Below are 22,998 nucleotides of genomic sequence, written 5' to 3'. Positions count from 1 at the left end.
AGTGCTTACTTAATAATGTGTCTACCAGACATAAATTATCACCTGGATTTAAACTTCATGATTCTTTTTTTTTTCCTGTATGCTAGGCCACAGATGCTATAAAAGTGATAACTATTAAACTCCGACATTTCCCATTCACTGAACAAGATGAACTGTTCTTTCCTACTAAATTGCTCTTTAAGGTAATGAGTCCAGTCACCAAATGATCTCTGTGATCATCTTGCCACTTTGGTTTGTGTGATTACTAGGTTATAGAGCATAGTCAACATGATCAATTTTTTTTTCTGACCTGTTTTGTCACATCTTTTGTTCCCAGCTCCTTGAAAACAGAATGATGGGTAAATTTATCTTTCTTAGGAGTTATGAAGAACCATAACTTTATTGAACTCAAGGAAAATGACCATTGTGAAATGATGCTGGATCACAGATAGATAGACAATAGGGTCATATAGGAGACACATGACAAATCTTGAAACACGGGTAAATTTTTTTTAAAAAAGATTTTATTTATTTATTCATGGGAGACGCACAGAGAGAGGCAGAGACACAGGCAGAGGGAGAAGCAGGCTTTATGCAGGGAGCCTGATGTGGGACTTGATCCTGGGACTCCAGGATCACGCCCTGGGCCGAAGGCAGGCACTCAACCGCTGAGCCACCCAGGCATCCCATAAGCACTGGTAAATTAAAAGAGATTATGAGCACAAATCTGGACATTGAAGTGAGCATATAATAGTCACTATTCAATCTGAATCATTTTGGAATAGGCAAAAATCAAGTTGTATGGAGGACAATAATAGTTAAGTATAGTAGTTGGAGGTGGGGTGAGGGATAGAGGGAACTAGTCTATAATGGTATAAAGTCTGATTCCTTTTTAGTTCCTATTCATTTAACAATTAGCAGTTCTTAAAATTAATTTCTTTTAAAAATTAATTTCTGTATTGGGAATGGTTAGTCTCTGATTTCAGAGACTTTGTTCTGTTTTGTGCATAGTCTTAGAAGAGGGAAAAAGGAATTAGTTCTGGAGGACAAGATGGTGGCAGAAGCTCCAAGGATCATGGCCTCATATTACAGTACTGGGAAGAAAGTGGCCTTTTCTTATATTCCTTTATTCCAGAGCTCTTTGCCGACTTCCCATCAGGTTCATTGATCTACACTTAAGCCAATCACTATAAAGGTAAGTGGAATGACTGTGCTGCCCTTTAGGCCAGTCATGATTCACCCTCAGGGCCTGGGAGAGTTCAACTTTCCCTGTGGCCAAAGGCTTCTTGAAGAAGGGTGAACATAAGAGGGTTTCTTGGCACGAAGGAGAGTGAATGACTATTGGGTAGGGAAGGGAATATGTTTGCCAAAGTTGTTTTTGGCAAGTTAATATTATCAATTCTGGTTAAAAAAAAATCCTGTTATATTTTTTATTTTTTTCTTTTTTTCTGTTATATTTTTTAAACATTCTTCTCAGTTAACAGTATTCTAATTCTTCTTCACATTGTTAATTTGCTAATCAAATGCATTGCTTATGGATAACAAGTCCAATATTTTAAAAATATATGAGTCAATATATAATGTTTTACTGTAATAACATTTTATTAGAGTGGATGTATTTTTACAATCACTATTTAAGGGGTACCTGGGTGGCTCAGTTGCTTAAACGTTTGCTTTCAGCTGATCTTGGAGTCCCAGGGTCTAGCCCCAGTCAGGCTCCCTGCTCAGTGGGGAGTTTGTTTCTTCCTCTCCCTCTGTGGCCTCCACCCCAGCTCGTGTTCTCTCGCTTGCTCTCTCTCTCTTAAATAAATGCATAAATAAATTATATATGTATATATATATATATATACATATATATTAAGATTTTATTTATTTTTTCATAGAGACACAGAGAGAGAGAGAGAGGCAGAGACACAGGCAGAGGGAGAAGCAGGCTCCATGCAGGGAGCCTGATGTGGGATTCGATCTGGGTCTCCAGGATCACGCCCTGGGCTGAAGGCAGGCACTAAACCGCTGAGCCACCCAAGGACCCCCATTTTTTTTTTTTTTAAAGAACCACAACCTAAAATTTCAGGATTTAAGAAATGATCAGGGGTAGGTAAATAAAGTTTACAGTTTATTGTAGGAATAGGAAGTTATTATACAAAAATGCCTCTCTTTCTTCAGGCTGTGATAATGGGAGTATTTAACTCCTATTTCTTTAGGTTTTGTTTGTTTGATTTTTTTGTTTGTTTGTTTTTTTGTGGTATCTAAATTATCTGATATGAAGAATAGTGTTATGGCCTGAACTATATTTCCCCCAAATTTATAAATTGAAAGTAACTCTCCTCCTTTTTTATGGTTGGCCAATGATTTAATGATTATGATATCAACAACATAGGCAGTAAAAGAAAAAAATTAATAAATTGTACATCATCAAATTTAAAAACTTTTATGTAAAAGACACTACCAAGAAAGTGAAAAGACAGCCCACAGAATGGGAAAAAAATATTCCCAAATCACATTTTGATAAGGGATTGAGACAATATGAGGAACACCTAAAACTCAACAACAGTAAAAACCCAATTCCAAAATGGGCAAAGGACTTGACTCCAATGAAGACATTCAAATAGAGTAAAGGACATGAAGAGATGTTCACAATCCTTAATCACTAAGAAAATGCAAATCAAAACCACCATGAGGCACCATTTCATACTCACAAGAATGACTATAATCTTTAAAAATGGGAAATAAGTTTGGCGATTTTGTGGAGAAATTGGAACTCACACATTGTTGGTGGGATTGTAAAATGCTGCAGCCTCTGTGGTAAAACAGTTTGCTGTTCTTCAAGAAGTTAAACATAGACTCACTGTAAGATCCATTAGGTTGGGTCTTAATCCCATCTAACTGGTGTTCTTGTAAGAAGAGATTAGAACTCACAGAGAGACACCAGGGATGTGTGTGCACAGGGGAAAGACCATGTGAGGACATGGGCAGCCATCTGCAATTCAAGGAGAGAGGCCTCAGAAGAAATCAAACTTGCTGACATCTTGCTTGATCTTGGGCTTCCAGCCTCCAGAACTGTGAAAAAATAAAATTCTGTTGTTTAACCTATCCATTCTGTAGTATTTTGTTGACAAATTAATATAGATAGGAATTTTAATGAATACTTAAAAAAGTATCAAAAACTATAATAGGAGGTTTTACGAATTCCTCCTCGATGTAAGAACTATCCCATTTTAACAACTGAGAAACAACTGAGCCTCAGAGAGGTTAGGTAACTTGTAAGCGGAAGAATTGGGAATCACTTCACTCTAAATAGTTTCAATATATTATACAGCCTGGATAAGTATATTTATGCTACAAATTTGGTAAAAACTCATCTTACTGAATTCTTCCTATTTGTTAGGCATAAGGTGCTAAGCATGTTATATGATTTAGTGTGTTTAATCCTCACCATGACATTATGACATGTGTGCTATAATTATTCCATATTACAGGTAAGGCTCACAGACTGTAAGTCAATTTCCCTGGATCACAAAGCTACCAAAAGTTGCAGTGAGGACTGAGCTTGATAACCTGACTCTAGGGCATACTTTTTTTTTTTTCCTTCTTTGAGGTTCATTCTTCAAAGTCAAGTTTTATTTTTTTAATTTATTTTTTAAATTTAAATTCAATTTGCCAACATATAGTATAATACCCAGTGTAGGGCATGCTCTTATCCAGCATCCAAACTACTTTCTATTTAATGGATCATCAGAAGGAAGATTTTATAATGTAACACTTTAATCAAAATGACACAGAGCACTCACAGTGTGGGAGACATGTCAATTCAATGGTGTGTTAATTGGTAAATGAATCTTGAAGAGATTTTTAAAAGGCAAATATGAAATATTTTTATGAAACTAGTACATACTTGGAAATAATTATTTACCATCATAGCACACAGGCTAGCCTTTTAATAAATTAGTCAAAGGATTAACAAACGAGACACAGGCAGCCCCTGAAATGGCATCATGTTACCAGAATGGCCAAGTGAATTCCACTTATGTATAGGGACATGCTATAATTAGGGCTCTAACAACAAATACCCATTGTTAGATAATTTACACATGTGACCCAAATCTGTCACAAACAGGGAGATTCACTTGAATAAAAAACTGTAAGATATCATAAAATGAAAAAAAAATATATATGTTTAAGTCTCATAAAGTGGGCATTGGTATATTGCTCTTCCCTTTTCTTACCAACTTTAAGTTTCGAAAAACTGATAACAGGTCTCTCATATCAACTATGGAGAAGATGCAGAAGAAGCTGTCATTCTTGATGATAGCAGGTGGGGTCTATGAAATCAGAATGCAGCTATAAGTCTAGGTTTTTTCACTAAATGCCAGCTATACCTCTCTCTCACAGCTTAACTTGAGTCACTGCCCAGAAACCAATGGATGAATGGGAAATGCAGCAAGATGTGAAGCAGAGTGTTAATTAGTAGCAATGAATGAAAACTCATGATTTGTGAAGAACTCAGAAGCAGAACTGACTGTAGGAATTCCTGTGATTCATATAAAACATTCTGACTTTCTGAGCTGTAAAATCCTTTCTTGGTTAATTTGAGTTTTATTTCTCTTGCCATTAGTAAATTATATGTAATAAGCCATATGGTCTGGAACTAAAATTAATTCAGCTTCAAGAAATTTTGTATCATTCTTTGGTATAAATATTTAAGACCTTGAAGGGAAGGAAAAATTCTTCTTCTATCCTTCAAGTTCTTCCAGCTGGACTAAGTATTAAATTGACATAAAAAAGATTAACAGGAAAAAAGCCCAGAGTTTAATTAAGTGCATAGGGATTTTTTTTTTTTTTGAGAGAGAGAGAGAGAGAAAGAAAAAGAAAAAGGACAGAGGGAGAGGGAGAGAGAGAGAATCTTAAGCGGCCTTCATGCCCAGTGCAGAGCCCAGTCCGGGGCTCAATCTCACGACCCTGAGATCACCACCTGAGCTGAAATAAAGAGTCGGACGCTTAACCAACTGAGCCACTCAGGCACCCCCCAATAATGAAATTGAATAACGAATTGACCAAGGCAGGTAGTTCTTATACCTTTTAGACAAAAGAGACAAAGACAAAGATAATAAATCTGTGAGGAATTGACAAAGGAAAACTTAATATTGGAAGCTTCAATTAGTAAGGAATGCCCAACAAAATTTGGGTAAGTAAATTCATAAAAAGTAACAAGAATTGTTCATATATCCTTCCTGGCTCTAAGTTTTCCATCTCTGGTGATTAGGATGTCTCTTTACCTCCTGGTACAGGGAGGGGTACCTTCACATGGGAGATTTCTTTTCAGCTTTCAGGAGGACAGAGGAGAGGCTGAGTGCCTTTCTTGCACAGGCTCTTTTAAGAAACTTTTATTTAAAATCCAATATGTTAAAGTGGACCATCTTGGAGTGTCCTGCCCTTGGTCCCCGTAAACTCAAAAGTTCAAGATTGAGAATGATTTCCTTTGAGTTGCATTTAGCATGGTACTGGTAGGAATAAACTTAAAAAGTATGTCACCTTAAATCATGCCATAGAGATTTTCATACCATGGAATAAAGGATAGGAATTGGAAGAAGTGAGGTATTTAAAAAATATACCTCACTGTCTTATAAAGGGAAATGCCAATATATTCAGCAATAAACTCTCCAAAATTCACATCTGGCATACAGGGGTAATAATAATGATTCAGCACTTCTGGGGAAGAATGAGAAATACTCAAACTGATTTCTGTCAAGATTAAATGGGGAATTTTCATAAATGAGTTAGGGAGTTTTTCATGATGGCTAAATCAAACCTTTAAATTTGACTCTTAAACTTACACTTTCCCTGAATATTTAGGTCACAGTGGTTAACTAGTTTCACTTTACATTCATCAAGGGGCCTCCTGTGCTGCTGGCATAGTCGCATTACAATTCTCAAATTCATTCCCTCCCAGTCTCCTAGACCACGACATAATTCCCAGCCATATGCTCTTCTCAAACCTCCAAAGCTCTTTTTCTTTATCCTTCTTACAGATGAGCTCATTATCTGTTTTCCCAGAGGAAAAAAGCAAACAGCAGAGAACTTCTATAAGGTTCCACAACCACTTCCACACAGCTAGATGCGTCTTTCTCTTCTGATGTTACAGATGGACAATTTGTTAGTAAAGAGAAAAAATTCTCATGCCTCCACTTGACTATTAGCTCTCATCCCTTGTCTATTCAGAGACATTGCTCAGTAATTCTTGCCTCTTGTCCCTTGTATTCAAATTGGTCCTTTCTACTTGAGTATTCTTAGGCTGCAGATATACCCTAAAATCTCATATTAAAGAAAGGAAGAAAAGAAAGGGGAAAAAAGTCACTTCTGATGACCTCATATTTCCTTCCATTGTCATTCCTTTTCTCAGCTCCTATTTACAGCTGAAGTTTTGAAATTAAATTTTTATACTGCTTCTTTCCAATTCCTCTTCTATTCATTCTTTAATTCCAAAAAACTGGTATTTTAATCCCACCAGTATATCTAACTGCCCTTGTGAAGACTATTATTCACCTGCATGCTGTTAAATCTAATTGTCAGTTCCCAGCCCTCATGCTACCAACTTTGAAGCATTTGACATCTTGATCACTCCCACTCTTTGAAATGTGCTCATCACTTTGTTTCAAGGACTTTCTTTTCCTATTACCTCCCTGGCCACTCCTCAGTCCCTTTTTGATGATTCCTACTCAGATCCCTGATCTTCAAACGTTGAAGTACTCTAGTATTTAGACATTGAGATTCTTTTTTCTGTTTATACTCACACTCTAGGAAACAGCACCCAGACTGGTGATTTGCAAATCTCTACCTCCAACCAGGTATCTCTCCTGCATTTCAGTCTTATAGATCCAGCCGTCCACCTGACATTGCTACCTGGCTGTCTAATAGATGATTTAATATCAATGTGTCCTCAAACCTTCTTCTCCCAATCTTCCATATCCAGTAAAATGCCGCTCCAATTTTGGAAATTCTTTCCAATTTCTCAAATAAAAAGCCATGACTTACCCTTCTTGATCTCATCTGCTTCTTTCACAAATTCGTTTGGCTCTGCCTTCAAGTTTTTTCTAGAACCTTACCATTTTTCATCACCCCAAAACTGCCAGTCTAGTCTTATCCAACATCATTTCTCCGTGAAAGACTGGAATACTTTCTACCTTGTGTCCTTTTTCTATCCTTGTGTCTCTGATAATCTTTTCTCAATTCAGATGCCAGAATGATCCTTTTAAACATAAGTCAGTCAATGTAATTTCTCGGTGCAAAATCTTGTAGCTTCTTTCCATCACAATTGGAATAAATGTCAAAGGTCATACAACTTGCGTCCTGTGCTGAAATTGTTATGTGTCACCTCAACTTCTACTACTTTCTCCCTCATTCACTTCCTTCCCTCACACTAACCTTGGAACATTCTTCTGATAGGCCAAGTATATTACTGCCTTGGCTTTTGCACTTGTTATTTCCTCTGCCTTGAACATTCTTTTCCCCAATATTTGTAAGACTTATTCCTTCATCATGTTCAGATTTTTATTCAAATGCTATCTTCTTTTTTAAGGTCTTCTCGTACTGGTTATTAAAAACTGCAACCCTCTTATTCCTTGCTTTATATTTTTCTGTAGCACTTTTCCCCATGTGACCTAGTAGCTATTTTACTTAACTTTATATTGCCTGTCTTCCCTCCTAAAATGTAAACTCTAACATGGTAGGGGTTTTGACTTCTCTAACTCCAGCACATAAAGTGCCACCTCGCACTTAATAGGTTCTTAGTAAACATTTGAATATATGACGTATGATTAAAATTGGATGGGCATCTAAATGTAACTTCTTCAATTTTTCAGATGTGAAATAAGGTAGTGATTTATAGCATTATGTTTTTTTCTGTCGTTTAACATAAAAATTCTGTCTTATAAGAAATAAAAGGTATTCTTTGCTCTGATTAGTTGGGCATTATTATAACTGGTAGGCAATATAGGAAATTACATGAAATTAGTCAAACCAAAGATTACACTTTTCACTTTTAACTTACAGTTATTTTTCCAAAATAGATTTTTGTTCCCTTTCACTTCAGTGATTTTGAAGGCTTCCCTATATTTTTTGTCTCAAAAATGGATTATCTCTGTAGGTCATCTGTAGAAAAGTGGCATCTGTCACATTTATAAATGGTCTTTTGAATGCCAACATAGATAGCAGAGTGAAGGAAAGTTAGCTAAAGTTGGATTTTTGAGTAATCCTCCAGCTCTGAATGGTTTCAAACTGTAGGGTGCACAGGAAATGCCTGGAGCTTCTGGTTCAATACAACTTCTCTGGCTCTACTCCAAACTGGCTTTTCTAGAATCTCTGACAATCGGCCCTGGGAATCTGTACAGTGCGCCCAGGGATTCTGATGTAGGAGTTCCTGGACTTGCCTTTGAGCTATGTAGCTCTGATCATTCAAAAGATGTTTAACGTCTTTCCTAGAAACCAAGCAAAAGCTCATGGTAAGAAGAAAAGTATCATAAATTTCACCCCTGTGGAGACCAATTATCTTGCTATGAATGGTGGCTTGTCTGTAGACTGTCCCCTATCCCCAGGATGCCATCTTACATATGTGCCATGGCGTACAAGGTAGGAGGGGGTAAGTAATTTCAACTAGGCTCTGCTTGATCAATACTAACCTATCACCCTTACTGAAAAAATAATTCTGAGGAAATGTCACGTAACGGTAGGTGGTTAGAATCACCTCCTGGCTCTGTTTGCTGACCTGTCGTCATCTACTGCACAAATGACTACTTTTTTTTGTCTTAGGATTTTTGTCTCCTTGCTCTTTCTTTATCCTAAGGGAATCAGGTGATGAAAGGGGTCAGATTATGACACACTGTTACCATGGAGACCAGAAGCTACTCAGCTCCTGCGTGGGTTGATTTTCCCCCTTTCTAACCAGCTGTTATTCCATCAGAGTAAAAGATTTTTACCAGGTGGGAATATGAGCCTTTGAGATCTTTTCCTTTAGCTGTGGCTTGTGAGAGAGAGGAATGCCACAGAACACTTTTCATTATTCTGAGACAAAGTGCCAAGAAAATGTAGGGCTTGGGGTGGCGAAATTTCCTGTCATCATGGTGTTTGGTTTCTGGACTTGTAGTTATTTTGTTTTAAGCTTTGGTTAGCGTATTATAATTATAAATGGGAAGACATAGAGTGCTTTTAAGCACTCACCACGTGCTATGAGAGAAGGAAACGGTTATGTTCATAATTGCGAATTATTTGATAAAATTCTATCCATCCCTTTGAGTACTTACTATATCCAGGCACCCTTCTAAGTACTTTACATGTATTATTTCATTTAGCCCCACCTCAGACTATGAGGTGAATTTTATTATGTCCATTTTGTAAGGTGAGGAAGCTGAAAGACACTGAGTTTAAGGAACTTGTGTATACAGACTTTCTAGTGATGAGACCAGGAGAAGAGCAAGGTCCACAGAGCCCACACTGAGGCCATGATCACTGCTCCAGAGAAGCTACTGCTAAGTCAGTTGTGTGTATTGTGATAGTGCTGCTCCATAACTGTAATTACGGTCATGTTCATGTTTGTATGAATGTATAAATCACAAGGATGAATCAATAGTTATTTCAGCAAGTTGTGAAATATGCTGGACTTACAGTACAGCTCACATGCTGGTGCCTGGACTATAGCCTCTGGGTCCAGCTTTAATTTCAGTAGTGGCTAAGGCTACAGGTCTCCTATAGCTCAGTCTCAACTCAACCCAGCCAAGTGCCACCTGGAGGCCAGGTATGGGTCTTTCTGGGCTTTACCCCAGGGTCTTCTCTGACTGTAGGGGCCTGTTATATTGTGCAAAACAACATCCAGAAATTGCAGGAGAGTTAACATGCCTAGGGAAAACTCTCAGACAACGGAGGTAGAGGTAGATTAGTGTGTAAAGGTTCCAGCCTTCCATTGACAGCTGGATAATTCCGGAAGGCATTCTATGTGTTTCTCAGAGGTCCTGGTAGAGAAAAGAATCTGTCCTAGGGGAATCCATCTGTGACCTTGAAAAGACAGCTTGCAATAGTTTTCCTCTCTCCTGTCTTACTATCGATACCCACTTATTTGCTCCTGCTTCCTGGGTTCAGTTCTTAAATAAACTACCTGCATCAAGTCTTTGCCTCAGGTTCTGATTTCTGGAGGAACCCAACTAAGAACCAGAATCATTAATCATTGTTCAGAATTATGATGATTCTGCTATGTGGACAGTACAGTCACCAAAATATGGTCAAGTCCACATGCTCAAGATATACTTGTGAGTGTGTTTGGATCCTGGCTCTGTCACTATATACTTTACAACACTGTCAGGTAGATATTCTGAGCCTCAATAACCTTAAACGGAACATTGGAGAAAACACTACTACCTCATAGAATTGTTGTTAGCTTGCTCAGCACCCTGATAGACCAGTCTTGGTGTGGCTGTGATCCTTGCCCCATCTCTGGACTTCCTCCCACCACAACCAGGCATTGGGAAGAAGGGACAGCGTGAGATAGTCATGAAGACGTACGTGTGGCCAATGAGGACTTGGAATATGCATTTTCTCTTTCAGGACATCAAGGAGAATGAAATGCTGGTCAGCAGTCTGTTTATATAAAACATGACAGAGGATTTGTGTGGCAATGTTGTCTCAACATTCTTATAAAAAATTTTATAAAAAGCATCTACTTTCCTCCATTCTCCTTAAACAAAAAACTCCGAGTCTACTGTAACGTACAGAGAGAACTCTAGGGACTCCAAAAATGCCAAAAGCTTCCGTGTAAATTATCCTTCCATTTATTAAAATGCTTCTATTTTATTAAACTTTCTGTCTCTTGCTGTTAAAGAGATATTACAGTGAATGGGAACAGAAAGTGGGTGAATGTGAAATGTATCTAAAGTTGCTATGGAAACAGGTGGTACAACCAATCTATGAAGAGATATGTGTTCATCCAGGAAGTCTTCAAATTGTCCCCAAAGGCTGTCTGACACTAAGTGAACTGTGTAACCATGGCTGATGCCCTGGGCCCACTGTGCAGCCCTGTATCTAGGTAAGGGGGTAGGAGAAAGCTTATCTTCCACAAACTGCTATATGATTCTAAAGATGAAAGAAATCATCTATGTGTCAGTTCCCTCCCCTGCCTCTGCAGATAACAGGGGAGACAGTGAGGAAGGCAACAATAGTGGCTTACATGTGAATTGCTCTTCCCATATTTCCTAGGGTTTTTATGTTCATTGACCAATTTGGTCCTGTAAGACAAGCAGTCTTGGCCTTACTATTCCAGCAGCAAAAAGAGCACTGAGGCACAGAGGGATTTGTTCAAGGTCATACAAATAGTAAGTAATTAAAGTGGAACTAGATTCCTAAACTCTTGCATGTGCAACATTTTTTTTTTTTTCTGCTAAGGCATAGCCCAGGAATACCTTGGAAGACTTGGGTATCAGTTCTTCTGCAATTCAGAAGAAATCCTGGTGCTGCTGGGAGCTCAGTTGAAGTGTTAAACATGGGTTTCCCTTCTCTCCAGTCTGTCCACCATTTCTCCCCATATCCAAACCTTAATTTTTTATCCTCCATGAAGCTTTTCTGAAGTTAAGTTGTACCCACATATATATCTTTCTAATGCATAGTATGGAGATACTGTGATTCATAAGAAATATAATATTTATCACTCAGGTGACCAAATCATCCAAGGTTTCTGGCTCAAAAGTTTCCCAAAAGTCTCGGAATTTCTTGAGTGATACGAATAATGGGAGCATCTTTTGTCATAATATTGGATTTCTCATCCTCAGTTTCTGAAATTGTGAAGACTCATAAAGGGGTTATTCGAGGAGACATTGGTTTGGTAAATTTCCCTTGGTGTTATCCTTTACTTGTTGCAAATAAAACCCTTCCTTCTCTTATTCTTTGGCTTGATTGTGTCTTTTGGTTTGACATCTATCAAGAGATGAATCCAGTTTCAGGTAACACGGTGAGCCCTTTGCTTCTCCTCCATTTCTGACAGTGTTGGACACAAATTAAGCATTTAGATGTCCTGATTAATAGTGTGATGATTTGCAGCCCTTTCCTACTCCAGAGCTGTGGTTGTTAGCCTTTGATTGCTGTTTAGCGTGTCCAGAAATGTGATATTTCATTTTTTCCAGTTTCTGAAATTTTTATTTGTAATTATTATTATTTGTAATACATACATTTCACAAACAGAAACCTTCAAACACCACATACAATTCCATAACCAAATATTTAAGTTTTATCAATGTTCTTCAACTACTTACACTGTCTTCCCTGTGATATTACATTTTACACTTGATCTTAGCCAAAAGGCCGAGAAGCGATTGATATTACATTTTAAGAGATAATATCCCTTCATGATTCACCTGAAGTCTTAATAGAAGTGAAGTAAACAAGTTGTTAACACTACCAGAACTCCCTATCAATTGCTGTGGCTTCACTGAGCTTCTGTGCTTACTTAGTAAATTAACTTCTAGAATCTTAGGATATTTTACTGACCTTAGCCTGTGTTCTTACAATGAGTGAAGTATTGAAAGTCTAACTCAAAGGAGTTAAAACCGCTTAATATAGGTGAAGCTTATACGCATTGCAATATGCTTTCCTACTTCAGTCATTCTCTATACTTAGGGTAGGGAACTGCTATCATAAATACACTCTTAAATGAGTAATGGCTTAAACATATTAGAAGAATATTCCTGACTCATGTAATAGGCTTTAGAGGGTCCATAGATCAGAGATGCTGCTTTCCACTTATCATGAGGCTTGAGGTTGATTTAAGTCTTGCCTTCTTCAAGGAATGGCTTTCAAGTTCATCCTGAGGGTGTCTCCACTGGAAAAGAAGAGAGGAGAAAGGATTAGCTGGTTTGTATGGGCTGGACTTGGATCACATGCATTCATGTTTAATGGCTTCACCTAGTTGGAGGGGAGTGAGGAATCTAGTCTATGCACCTAGAAGATTTTGGAGCATAGTTAACAATCTGAGACACCTCTCTCCTTCATCACCCCAATGACCTATCTTCTATGTAAATACTCAGACTCAAAATTTTACCTGGAGATACCAAGAAAAGCAAAGAAAAGCAAATTTATGAATGCTTTCTTTATTCCCCCTAAAAGTTTGTCTTTGGAGGTATGGACCAGTAATCTTATGGTCTCTTAACCTCTTTCAGCACAGATTGAAGGGTTTACAAAATGTCCTTGGTGAAAAAAATTACCTGTCACAGAGGCTCTGCCTAAAGACAAACTAAAGACGGGGAGGGACACTGATTAACCAAGGAGGATTTGTAATGTTACAGATTTTCAGACTTGGTAGCCAGTACATCTCATTTCATTTGCTTGCGTATTTATTTCCCTGGTGACTGGTTATAAAGGAGAAAGTCTAAGGCTTTTGCAATTGCAAGGGAGGTGGACCCTGGCAGTTATGGAGCTGTGGGAAAGGAGACATGCTCAGGGCTTCATTTTGAGTAGCAGTTGATGGATCACCCCGTAGGGAGTGTGACTTGTCAGATTTCTATGAAATCACTGATGCCACATAGTCTGACACTTCTCTGCACCTCTTCATTAGGTTTCAAATAAAACCCTTCTTTTCCTTATTTTTTGGCTTGATTGTATCCTTTGGTTCACATTCTCTTTCTTTGTAATAACATTCAGTACCTTGGGCAGAAATTCCTCTACTTCGTCCGCCAGATTTTGCACCAGGGTGAAGCTAACCAGAAGTCACAGTACTTAGCACTTATTTACTGCTTGCTACATTTGCTTGTGGTTTTTTTCGTAATGTCAGTGTAAGATTGAGCGTTTCCTATTGTTAAGCAACTAGTAATAGAGTCTGTACAAGGTAGTCTTACTTGAGCTCATTAGTTGCACGTAGAGTCCCTCTGTTCTGGTCTTTCCTCATTCTCGGTGTTGACAGAGGGCAAGAACACATACCATGTCATTGTTCTATAGATTTTCTCTTCATTGTTTCTCTTCAGCTCAAAATTATGGCTGACCAGCATAGTTCAGCTGAATTTTCTAGTTTCAGGAGCCTGGAAAGGAGGCAGCATAGGAGGACCTTAGTTCACCTTCTCCCGCTGATACACTTGGATAACAGCTACCTCACTCAGTGTGTCTAACCCAGAAAATGAACTGAGTGTTGGCAGAACTGACTCTCCACAGTTCATCGTAGTAGAGAGGAAGCCACATCCAAAACAGCAGGGAGGACAGAGTCCCTCTTGGGAACCAAACTAACTGGCAAGACTGAATTTACTAATTTAGCTTACTCTGTTCTTTCTGCTGAAAGCCAATGTCTGTCCTCTTCGTCTATAATGGGGTTTTCCTTTCTCATCAACTTATTCCATTGTATTTTTTTAATGGTTGCATATTACTTCTTTGCTTTGTTCTTAGTTTTTCTCTCTGATGTCTTAAAAATGCAAATTGATCTGATTTTTCTGTGTTTTAGCTTGCTCGCTTTTAAGTGTATGACATATTTTAATAATTTAATAAACTTGGACTCCTAAAGGTATAATAAATACTAATAAGACAAATGCTGTCTTTAGTGGCAGAATAAGCATAGTATTTTGAAAAACTCCATACTTTTTAGAAATGAAGGTAAACAGTTTTTAAAGATGCATTTCATTTCTACCAGATTATTTCGAATCTAATACAGTTATCAACCATCCTTCAAAAGTTTACATTATGCCACTTCACTTTTGTGAAAGACCTACATTAGTACCCTTCTTTTTTTTACTAACTGAAAGAAATCCAAAGAGGATTTTTGCTTTATCGAAGAAAGGTGAAAAGTGAAAATCGCCTTCAGTGTTGTATTTGCAAGGAGCAGTTACAGAGGCGGCGCTCACCCCGAGTGGTGAGAGTGGTCCCACAGAGCCCCTTCCCCCGGAACCACGCTCGCTTAGCATCTCAGCTTTGAACTGCCATAGCTTTGAACTGCGTCTGTGAGCATCTGGGCTTTATCTCGAGTTTTTTGTGCATCCTTTAGCAAGACGTTTCCTAAGGTATCAGAAAATCCCAAGTTAACTTATTTTTTGGATCTGGGAAGGCTCAAGTATTTTTCCATGTAAATTAATGGTAATTGCTTCCTTGCCTCATGCCATTTCAGTTTATGAAAGTGTTCATAGGAATGCTCTTACTTTAGATAGTGGGGGAGACTTGCATGAAGTTTGTTTTGGCCTCAAGGATGTAATAATTTCAAATAAAATCTGAATAATTCTAAAATGACTTGCATACTGATTAAAACCAAATTGAAAGGGTCTAAGAAAACAAAAATCAGAAGATGGCTGTTCTACTCTATACTATGTATTTATTCCTGTACTTTTTCTTGTTTTCCTTTTGTGCTTGCTATTGAATATAGGTAAATCATGTCATTTTGGCTTACTATTTTCAAATCATGAAGCTAATTATATTTGACATGAAGAAGAGTAGGTTATCATATATTATTTCTACCTCCATAACACCTACATTTGTCTTTTTACAAAGATGTTCTAAAAATGATATACTGAGAAGCACTTCCAGAAAGATGCAGTAAGGATCTCAAAAAATGCATTCCTCCAGAAAAACAAGAACACTGGCAAAAATTATAGAAATCACCTTTTTCAGAACTCTGAAAATCAACTAACAGCTTGTCACAATTTAAAGAGCATTTATTCAATAGAAACTTGGTAAGAAGAGCAAGCTTTGTGGATTTATTTATTTATTTATTTAATTTATTTATTTTTACTTTGTGGATTTAAAATTTTCCTTATCCCATTTCTCTCTCTCACTTTCTCAAAGATTGGGAGGTTGCTGGTTTTCAGCAATTCCAGAGAGTTGTCACTATGTAACTTGTCTTTTTTAGCTTGCTTGCCAGCTGCCAGGATGGCGTTAGCAATGGATATTGGATAACACCAGGCCTTGCTGGGGTGGAAAGAAACAAACAGTGGGTGCAGACACCCTCTGAGCATTCCTCCCATTCCTCTCCTTTCAAAGAAGATGACATGATTTTTAGTGTGAGATGCTGGATTGCAAAGGAACGGTGCCAGAAGTATTGCCCTTAACACTAGAGGTTTTCCCCTTGAAGGGTATCTTGCCCCTCTCCATTACAGAAAGACCCTGGGCTCACACCCTCCTCAGAGGAATCCATTACTAGCTAAGCTCTCTAACACCATTTCCTACCAGGGGGGAAAAGAAGACATTTTAAGTTTGACATTATTTAAAAGCACAACAAAGTTTGGAAAAAAGTATACTAGATTAACACATGAACCAAACAAAGAGTTTAAAATAAGCAAATAAAATCTTAGAGAAATGAGGGTTGTGGCAGATACTGAAGGTTGGCTCCCTCAATGTTCTTTCCAATGAATGAGCTTTTGCCATGTGTTCAACCACTATAAGAGTGTAGGAGGCCAAAACCTATCATCAAGAAGACCTTGCAGTTTGAATTGGATGTGTGACACAAAGGTAGATAATAAGATAAGAAGTCTGTCGAGGATTTCTGGGGAAAATCTTTGCCTGATAAATGTATAGCTTTTTCTCTCCCTTCTCTTTGCCCTCCCTTCTTCCTGCTACCAGTTGCAAGATAGCTGGAGGTTGCTCACTATCTGGGCTCTATGAAGGAAAGATGTGGGGAGAAGAGACCTTGATCCTAACACTTGAAACTGCCAGCAATCACTCACTTATACATCTCTTGCTGTTTGTGAAAGGTAAGCAGTTTAATTTGCTTAAACCATTATCAGTTAGATTTTCTGTTACTCATAAGTAATTCCCAAATGATGCAGTTAGGAGATTGGACATATGAAACAAAAAGCAGTCATTTATACAATTCATTGGAAATATTTAGTATGAAAAATAGAGCTTGAATATGTAGCTCAATAGAGGGGTTAAATAGCTAAATAGGGACAATGGAAGTAAATTGGAGAGCTAGAAAAAGAAGATCCAGGAACTTTCTCAAAAGGCATCAGAAAGGGATAAAGAGATGGACCATGTGACCAAAATTTAAGAATTATGGAAAAGAATAGTAACATTAGTATCTGAATAAACGGTATTTCAGATGGCAAGACAAGCAATAAATAGAAGTAAATAGTTGAAAAAAAAGATGAATAAGATTTACTCAAACTAAAGAAAGATATTCATGTGATGAACTGACAAGTTTCATGCAATGTGAAACAAAATAGGTAAATGAGAACTTAAACATCTGCATATGATGATGAAATGTAAGAACATCGAAGTCTAAGGGGAAAGTTCCAATAGCTTCCAGAGATTAAAAGCAGATCGCTTCAATCATGATAACAAGAATTTCATTGTTATCATGCTGTGGCAATAGCAATGTTGGATAATGGAATACTATTTTTAGAGTGTTGAATGGAAAGATATTTGAATCTAGAATTTTTCCCAGCTGGATTATCATTTAAATTAATGAAAAAAACCCTCATGTGTACAGTGCTTCAAAAGATTTGCCACCTAAGGATCCTTTTTGAAAATACTCTAGGAAAGAGTCAGAAAACCACAGGCCATAGATAGGCCCAAACCGGTCTACCACACGTTTTTGTAAATAATGTTTTATTGGCACACAGTCTACTCAGTCCTGTATGTCATATCTGTGGCTTCTTTCCAGCTACGATCACTCAGTTGAGTGGTTGCAAGCAGATTGTATATAATCCATGAGCCTAGGCTATTTTCTGATAAAAGAAAAAGTTTGTCAACTCTTGCTCTAGGACAAAGTATGCATAACATAAGGGAAGTTAGGATGAGTAACTAACTTGGCAAATTCACTGCTTAAATAATAAAGGATGAGAGCAAGTCAAAATATGTCTCAAGCAGTCCAGAACTAAAGTGTTTTATGTGACGATCACACTGTCATGGAAAGGCCAGAGGAAGCAAATTTATGCTAAAGTATTTGGCTTGTTCAGACATCACTGTAGCATAGAGGTCCTCAGGTTTGTGCTGCACGCTAGCATCACAGATAAGGAGGCATCGTTTTCATTATAGGTACATAATCAAGGCCTGGATTCTGGCCCTCACCTTTCTATCTTACTTCCTGTAGGGTGGAGTGGGGGTGAGGCCAGAACTTGTCTGTGCTGCCACACTGTGATGTCTGAGATGCTGAGGGGGGAACATGTGTGAACATATGGCTAGTGGGGCTGCAGCCGGTCAAGGCTCTGGAAAATCCCCCTAACCAATTTAAAGTGATTCTTTTCTTGAGGAAGTGTTGTCTTCCTCTAACTCATACACATTTGCCCTCTGAGTGAGCAGCTGACATTTTAGAAAGGGAAAATTTGGCTTTGTATAGGTTTAAAAGTGGTAGGAGAAAGTAATTGGATGTATGCTATCAATAAATTAGTGGTATCCAGCAGAAGTATAGAAATTGACCAGCAGAATAGTCTATCCTTCCAATGGACAATAAGAAAGGAGGGAAGGGATAAGAAAACATGATAGGTAGAAATGTAAAATAGTCCATAAGAAATAAATCTCAATGTGGTAGTAATTACAATAAATATAAACGCATAAAACTGATCCAAAGATAGAAATGCTCAGGTCAGATTTCAAAATGGTAATTGTTAGGCAAGAGAATCAAGTGACTGTATCTTCATGGAAACACAGACATGACATGGCAGTTGTCAATAATAGTTATTATGGTGCTTTTTCCATATCAAGTTAATTATTCAGAATCAAAGTAATATCTGATATCCTGAAGTCAGAGGTGGGCATCCTAAGGTGTTACTTTCCAATTAATGATCTGTTTTAGCAGTGATTCTGTTTAGTAAAGTCTTAACATGACAGTGATAAGAAAGAAAACTTTTAAAATAATTCTCAAGAGATCCTTTTGCATGGAAAAACTTCTGCCTTACCAAAAATAAAGCTTAACAAAACAATACTTGGGGCACTTGAGTGGCTTAGTCAGTTAAGCATCCGACTCTTGATCTCAGCTCAGATCTCAATCTCAGGGTCATGGGTTCAAGTCCCGCACCATGCTCCATGCTGGATGTAGAGCCCACATAAAAACAAAACAATACTAAATATTATAATTTTGAAAATTTTGATTAACTTGCTTGGAACCAAACTTGTCAGGAAAGAGCTGTCAGCTGTGATAGAAAGGATGATTAACATGTGTATAGCGTCACAGAGAAATTCACAGACTCACATATTTTGCATAAAAGTCAACTAGTTCATTATGAAGAACAGAGAAACTATAAATCAATGAATTTTTTATTACATGACCACTTGTTTGAAGTGTTGATAGATTTCATCTATAGACTCGATTCTGTTTTTCTAACTTTGGGTTATTAAGTTGCAAACTACTGAATATGATGTAGTTTTATTTCAGTTAGTAGGAACCAAAAACCTCATCTGTTTCTATGATTAAAGGCCACACACACAAAAAAGAGAACCCACAGTGGGTGATGTGTGATTGGACAATAATTACTATTTTTCACTAACAGCACTGAGTTCCAAAAATGCATTTAACCGCCAAAATATAAAGTCATATAAAGGACATATATGGGATTTTTTTGGAGATGGTGAACAAAAGTCATTCTAAACCATACTTACTGAGATAGATCATGGCTTTGGTCTTTCATGATGTCATCTAACATCTAAGAATGTTTGTATTGCAGAAGTGCAAAATTTCCACTGCTTTGCTACATCTGGTCTGGTAATGGGAGAGAATGATTAACATTTAGGGAATGTTATACTAGTAACCATTCCAGCATCTTTTTCACCTATAAATGTTTTCTACAATAAAATCCTTAAACCTCCAAATATCCCAATGTCTAGTCCTTTTGGTTGACATGCTAAAAATCCAAAAGAAAGACGTATGATCTGTGAGTACATAGAGGAAGTTGGAAACCTAATATGTCAGCCTCAGCTCTATAGTCAGCATCTTGTGTCCAATAATGAGTTAAACTGAGCCCAAGGCAGGCATAGGACTGAAGAAAGGAAATACACAGGCTGACTGAGGGTGGAGCATCTGGTGAATGAAGCCCTAAAGAAAGTAGGGAAGAGGAAAGTGATAGGATTTGTTCTATGACTAACATTTAACATGTTTACCCAGGATATGGCAGGAAATCTTGTGATTACCGTAATGCTGCTGAGATTCATTTGAAAAATGGTAGCTTTAGGTGCTGCACACTTACTTAACATTCGGCTGCAGATAAATATCTACAAAATTTCTAACAGCTCTGGCTTCTTAGGCAAAATTTGGTGACCCCCTTCTAGTCAACAATATCAGCATTAAGTCAGAGATGAAAACAATCAGGGTGAATTCTGTACCTTTTTTCTTTTCTTTTCTTTTCTTTTCTTTTCTTTTCTTTTCTTTTCTTTTCTTTTTTCTTTCTTTTCTTCACATACATTTGTTATATATTTTTTTGTCATTTGAAAAGTAATTATTGAAAACCTAAATGTCAGGCATTTTGTTTGGTACCATAGTTAGCTCTGGTTAGAATAATATCCCTTCATTCGAGGAGTTAATATTTTTGTGTGAAGACAGGGAAATGAAGAGGCAATCACAATGTGGCATATGGTTCTAGGATACTTTAGGAGTCCATAGGAGTGTCACTTGACCTAATTTCAGATATCAAGGACAGCTGCTTGGAAAAAGTGCAGTTGTTAGCCGAGAGCCAAAGCATACAAATATTAGCCAGGTGAAGGCAGGGGTGGGAGGGGGTAGGTAGCAGTGTAGAAGTATATTCTGGGCAGAGAAAACTGCTCGTGCAAGGTTCAGTGGCAAGAAACATTGTGATTTATAAGGAATTCATTATAATTCAGGAATAGAGTAGCAGGTTGAAGGAAGGAGGGAAAAGAAATGAATCATTAAGAACTACTCTATAATTCGTGATAGGGAGTCTGAACTTCATGACAAAGCCTTCGGAAGTCACTGGAAGATTTAACTAGGGTTAGATTTGTGTATTAAGAAGATCATTTTGGAAGCAGTTTGAAGAATGACCTGAAAGGAGAAACCTGGGGCCAGGTGTGAAATTGGGATACTATAGTGTGAACCAGATAAGAAATGGAGGTGGTCCAATTCATATAAACAGCTGAGAAAATGGAGAGATGAGAAGGAGATTGGATAATTGGAACTGATGATTGATCAGGCATAAGGGAAGAAAGAGAAGTTAAAGCTGATTGCTGGAGTTTGTCATTTGGGCAACTGGGGGATGATGATATTCTTTGGAGACAGGGACAATCAAATCAAAAGGAGCCTACAGTCTCATGAGAGGTTTTAAGTAGCATTATATGCTTGCCGTTGTGCCTGACTTGCTTTCTGTTTCAAGGATTCTTATTGTTCCTCCTTCATTTTACAATTTGGTTCTCATTTCAAGACTTCCCTCATTATTTGTCTATTTTCCCTCTCATTGGGATGTTTTGTTTTTACTTCATTAATGGATATTGCTGGTCAAAATTTTTTTTGTTGTTGTGGAGGGCTGGCTCAGTCAGTTAAGTATCTGACTCTTGGTTTCCACTCAGGTCACGATCTCGGGGTCATGAAATTAAGGATTAGTAACCTTAATTCCATTTGCAACTTTAATTCACATTTGCCATGTTACATAATATATTCACAGATTCTGGGACTTAGAACTTGGACATCTTAGAGTGGGTAAGTGGATCATTATTTTGCCTACCACACTTATGAAATTCAATTAAACAGTATTTTAATTATCAAGGTTTTTCTTCTGTTTTTCAGATTTAATCACACCGAGGTCATTAATAATTCTCATGTGGCAAAGTACAATGGAGAATTCTCAGTTCTCTACTTGACCTAAGAGCAGCTTTGATTTATGAATGATTTACTTCTCCTTAATGCCCATTCTTTCGCTGGCTTCCAGGACATTACATTCTCCCTTACCACTTTCTTCTGTCTCATGGACTACTTCTCAGTCTCCTCACTGGGTGTTCCCATTTCTCTGAGTGCATGATGATAGAGTGCCCCAAAGAGTTCTTTGTCCACTGCTTTCCAGCATTTGTACTCACTTCCTTGGCAACCTCATGGACTCTTAAGATTTTAATATTACTCATATGCTGACAGCTTTCATGCTTGTATTGCTATGTCTAGACTTCTCAAATTCCAGACCTTTATATTCATGTATCCTCTACATCTTTATTTGAAAGTCTAACAAACATTTCAAAGTCAGCATACTCATAACTGAAATTCTACTCTTCCCATCAAAATCTGTCCCATTGTAGTTTGCCCTATCTGTTGATGTCAACTGTGTCATTCCAGGATCTTAAGACAAAAATCTTGTAGTTGCTATTGAATTCTTCTTTTCCTTCACACCCCATATCCCTTCTGTTAGAAAATCCTGTGGCTGTGGCTTTAAAATATACCCAGTATTCATCACTTCTCAACAGCTTAACTACTATCACCGTGGTCTATGAACTATTTTCGGGACCTCATGACCCACACAACAGTGGTGAAAGTTATCTTGCAATAAGGAACATCAGATTCAGAAATATGATATATAAAAATTGAGAAATCTGCATTTTTATGCACAGACAATATCTTAATACTTTTATCATATGCTATATATACCTTATTGATTCCTGCATAAATGCATTATCAAGTACAAACTTTCTTCAATTCTATTTTCTAAGAAGTTTCATTCTTTAAGAAGAAAAGAAAGTCGTTGGACTTTAAAAATTATAAAAAAAATTATAGCAGCATTTCAAGTTAGTTTCCATGGCTGGCCAAATATTAAAATGTTCTGAACATGTTTTTGGTCAAGGTAAATGTGGAAATGCTTGGATTTGGATTATATTCACTTCAACCTTTATCAGACTATATTAACACTTGTCTCTAATGTTTGAATAAGAAATTTAGAGTACTATATCCTGATTACATATGGCGGTAAGCATCAACCCACAAATATTTTAAACATTCCTTTATATGCCTCCTAAATACCTGATAGTTCCTGACCAGAGTAATAGCATTAGGCTAAATTTGATGCACTGAAATAATTTTTAATTATAGAGAGGCTGCTTTTGGATTCATTATCAATTTGATCTCCCATTAAAATGAAGGCAAAAAGTAAAATTTGC

General features: G+C 37.4%; 3 long non-coding RNA genes across 19 annotated transcripts in view; 1 reads left to right on the top strand and 2 right to left on the bottom strand.

The window, feature by feature from the left end:
• Positions 1-525: 525 nt before the first annotated feature.
• LOC140623960 (uncharacterized) lies at positions 526-8,821 on the bottom strand. 2 transcript variants are annotated; one of them, XR_012023533.1, is made up of 3 exons: positions 8,027-8,821; positions 2,746-3,039; positions 526-674 (listed from the first exon to the last, which is right to left on the bottom strand). It is a non-coding gene; the product is annotated as an uncharacterized lncRNA (long non-coding RNA). The 2 variants fall into 2 exon arrangements; XR_012023534.1 differs by having other exon boundaries at positions 2,899-3,039.
• The window catches only part of LOC140623956 (uncharacterized), a 135,072-nt gene continuing 120,431 nt past the window's right edge, over positions 8,358-22,998 (top strand). For 11 of the 16 annotated variants that reach the window (XR_012023525.1, XR_012023519.1, XR_012023518.1 and 8 more), the window contains exons 1-5: positions 8,844-8,954; positions 11,218-11,333; positions 15,472-15,653; positions 16,540-16,670; positions 21,430-21,559. This is a non-coding gene — a long non-coding RNA (uncharacterized lncRNA). Of the gene's footprint in view, positions 8,478-8,838; positions 8,955-11,217; positions 11,334-15,471; positions 15,654-16,539; positions 16,671-21,429; positions 21,560-22,998 lie in introns of those variants that run through there. The other 5 variants (XR_012023516.1, XR_012023514.1, XR_012023513.1 and 2 more) reach the window with 5 other exon arrangements.
• The window catches only part of LOC140623958 (uncharacterized), an 88,367-nt gene continuing 77,640 nt past the window's right edge, over positions 12,272-22,998 (bottom strand). The window contains exons 3-4 of the long non-coding RNA XR_012023531.1: positions 13,845-14,024; positions 12,272-12,832 (exon numbers count right to left, since the gene is read on the bottom strand). This is a non-coding gene — a long non-coding RNA (uncharacterized lncRNA). The remainder of the gene's footprint in view (positions 12,833-13,844; positions 14,025-22,998) is intronic.

This window comes from Canis lupus, chromosome 33 (assembly GCF_048164855.1).
Source record: "Canis lupus baileyi chromosome 33, mCanLup2.hap1, whole genome shotgun sequence".
In the NCBI taxonomy this organism is placed as follows: Eukaryota; Metazoa; Chordata; class Mammalia; order Carnivora; family Canidae; genus Canis; species Canis lupus.
This window is presented reverse-complemented; position numbering and strand designations above follow the sequence as displayed.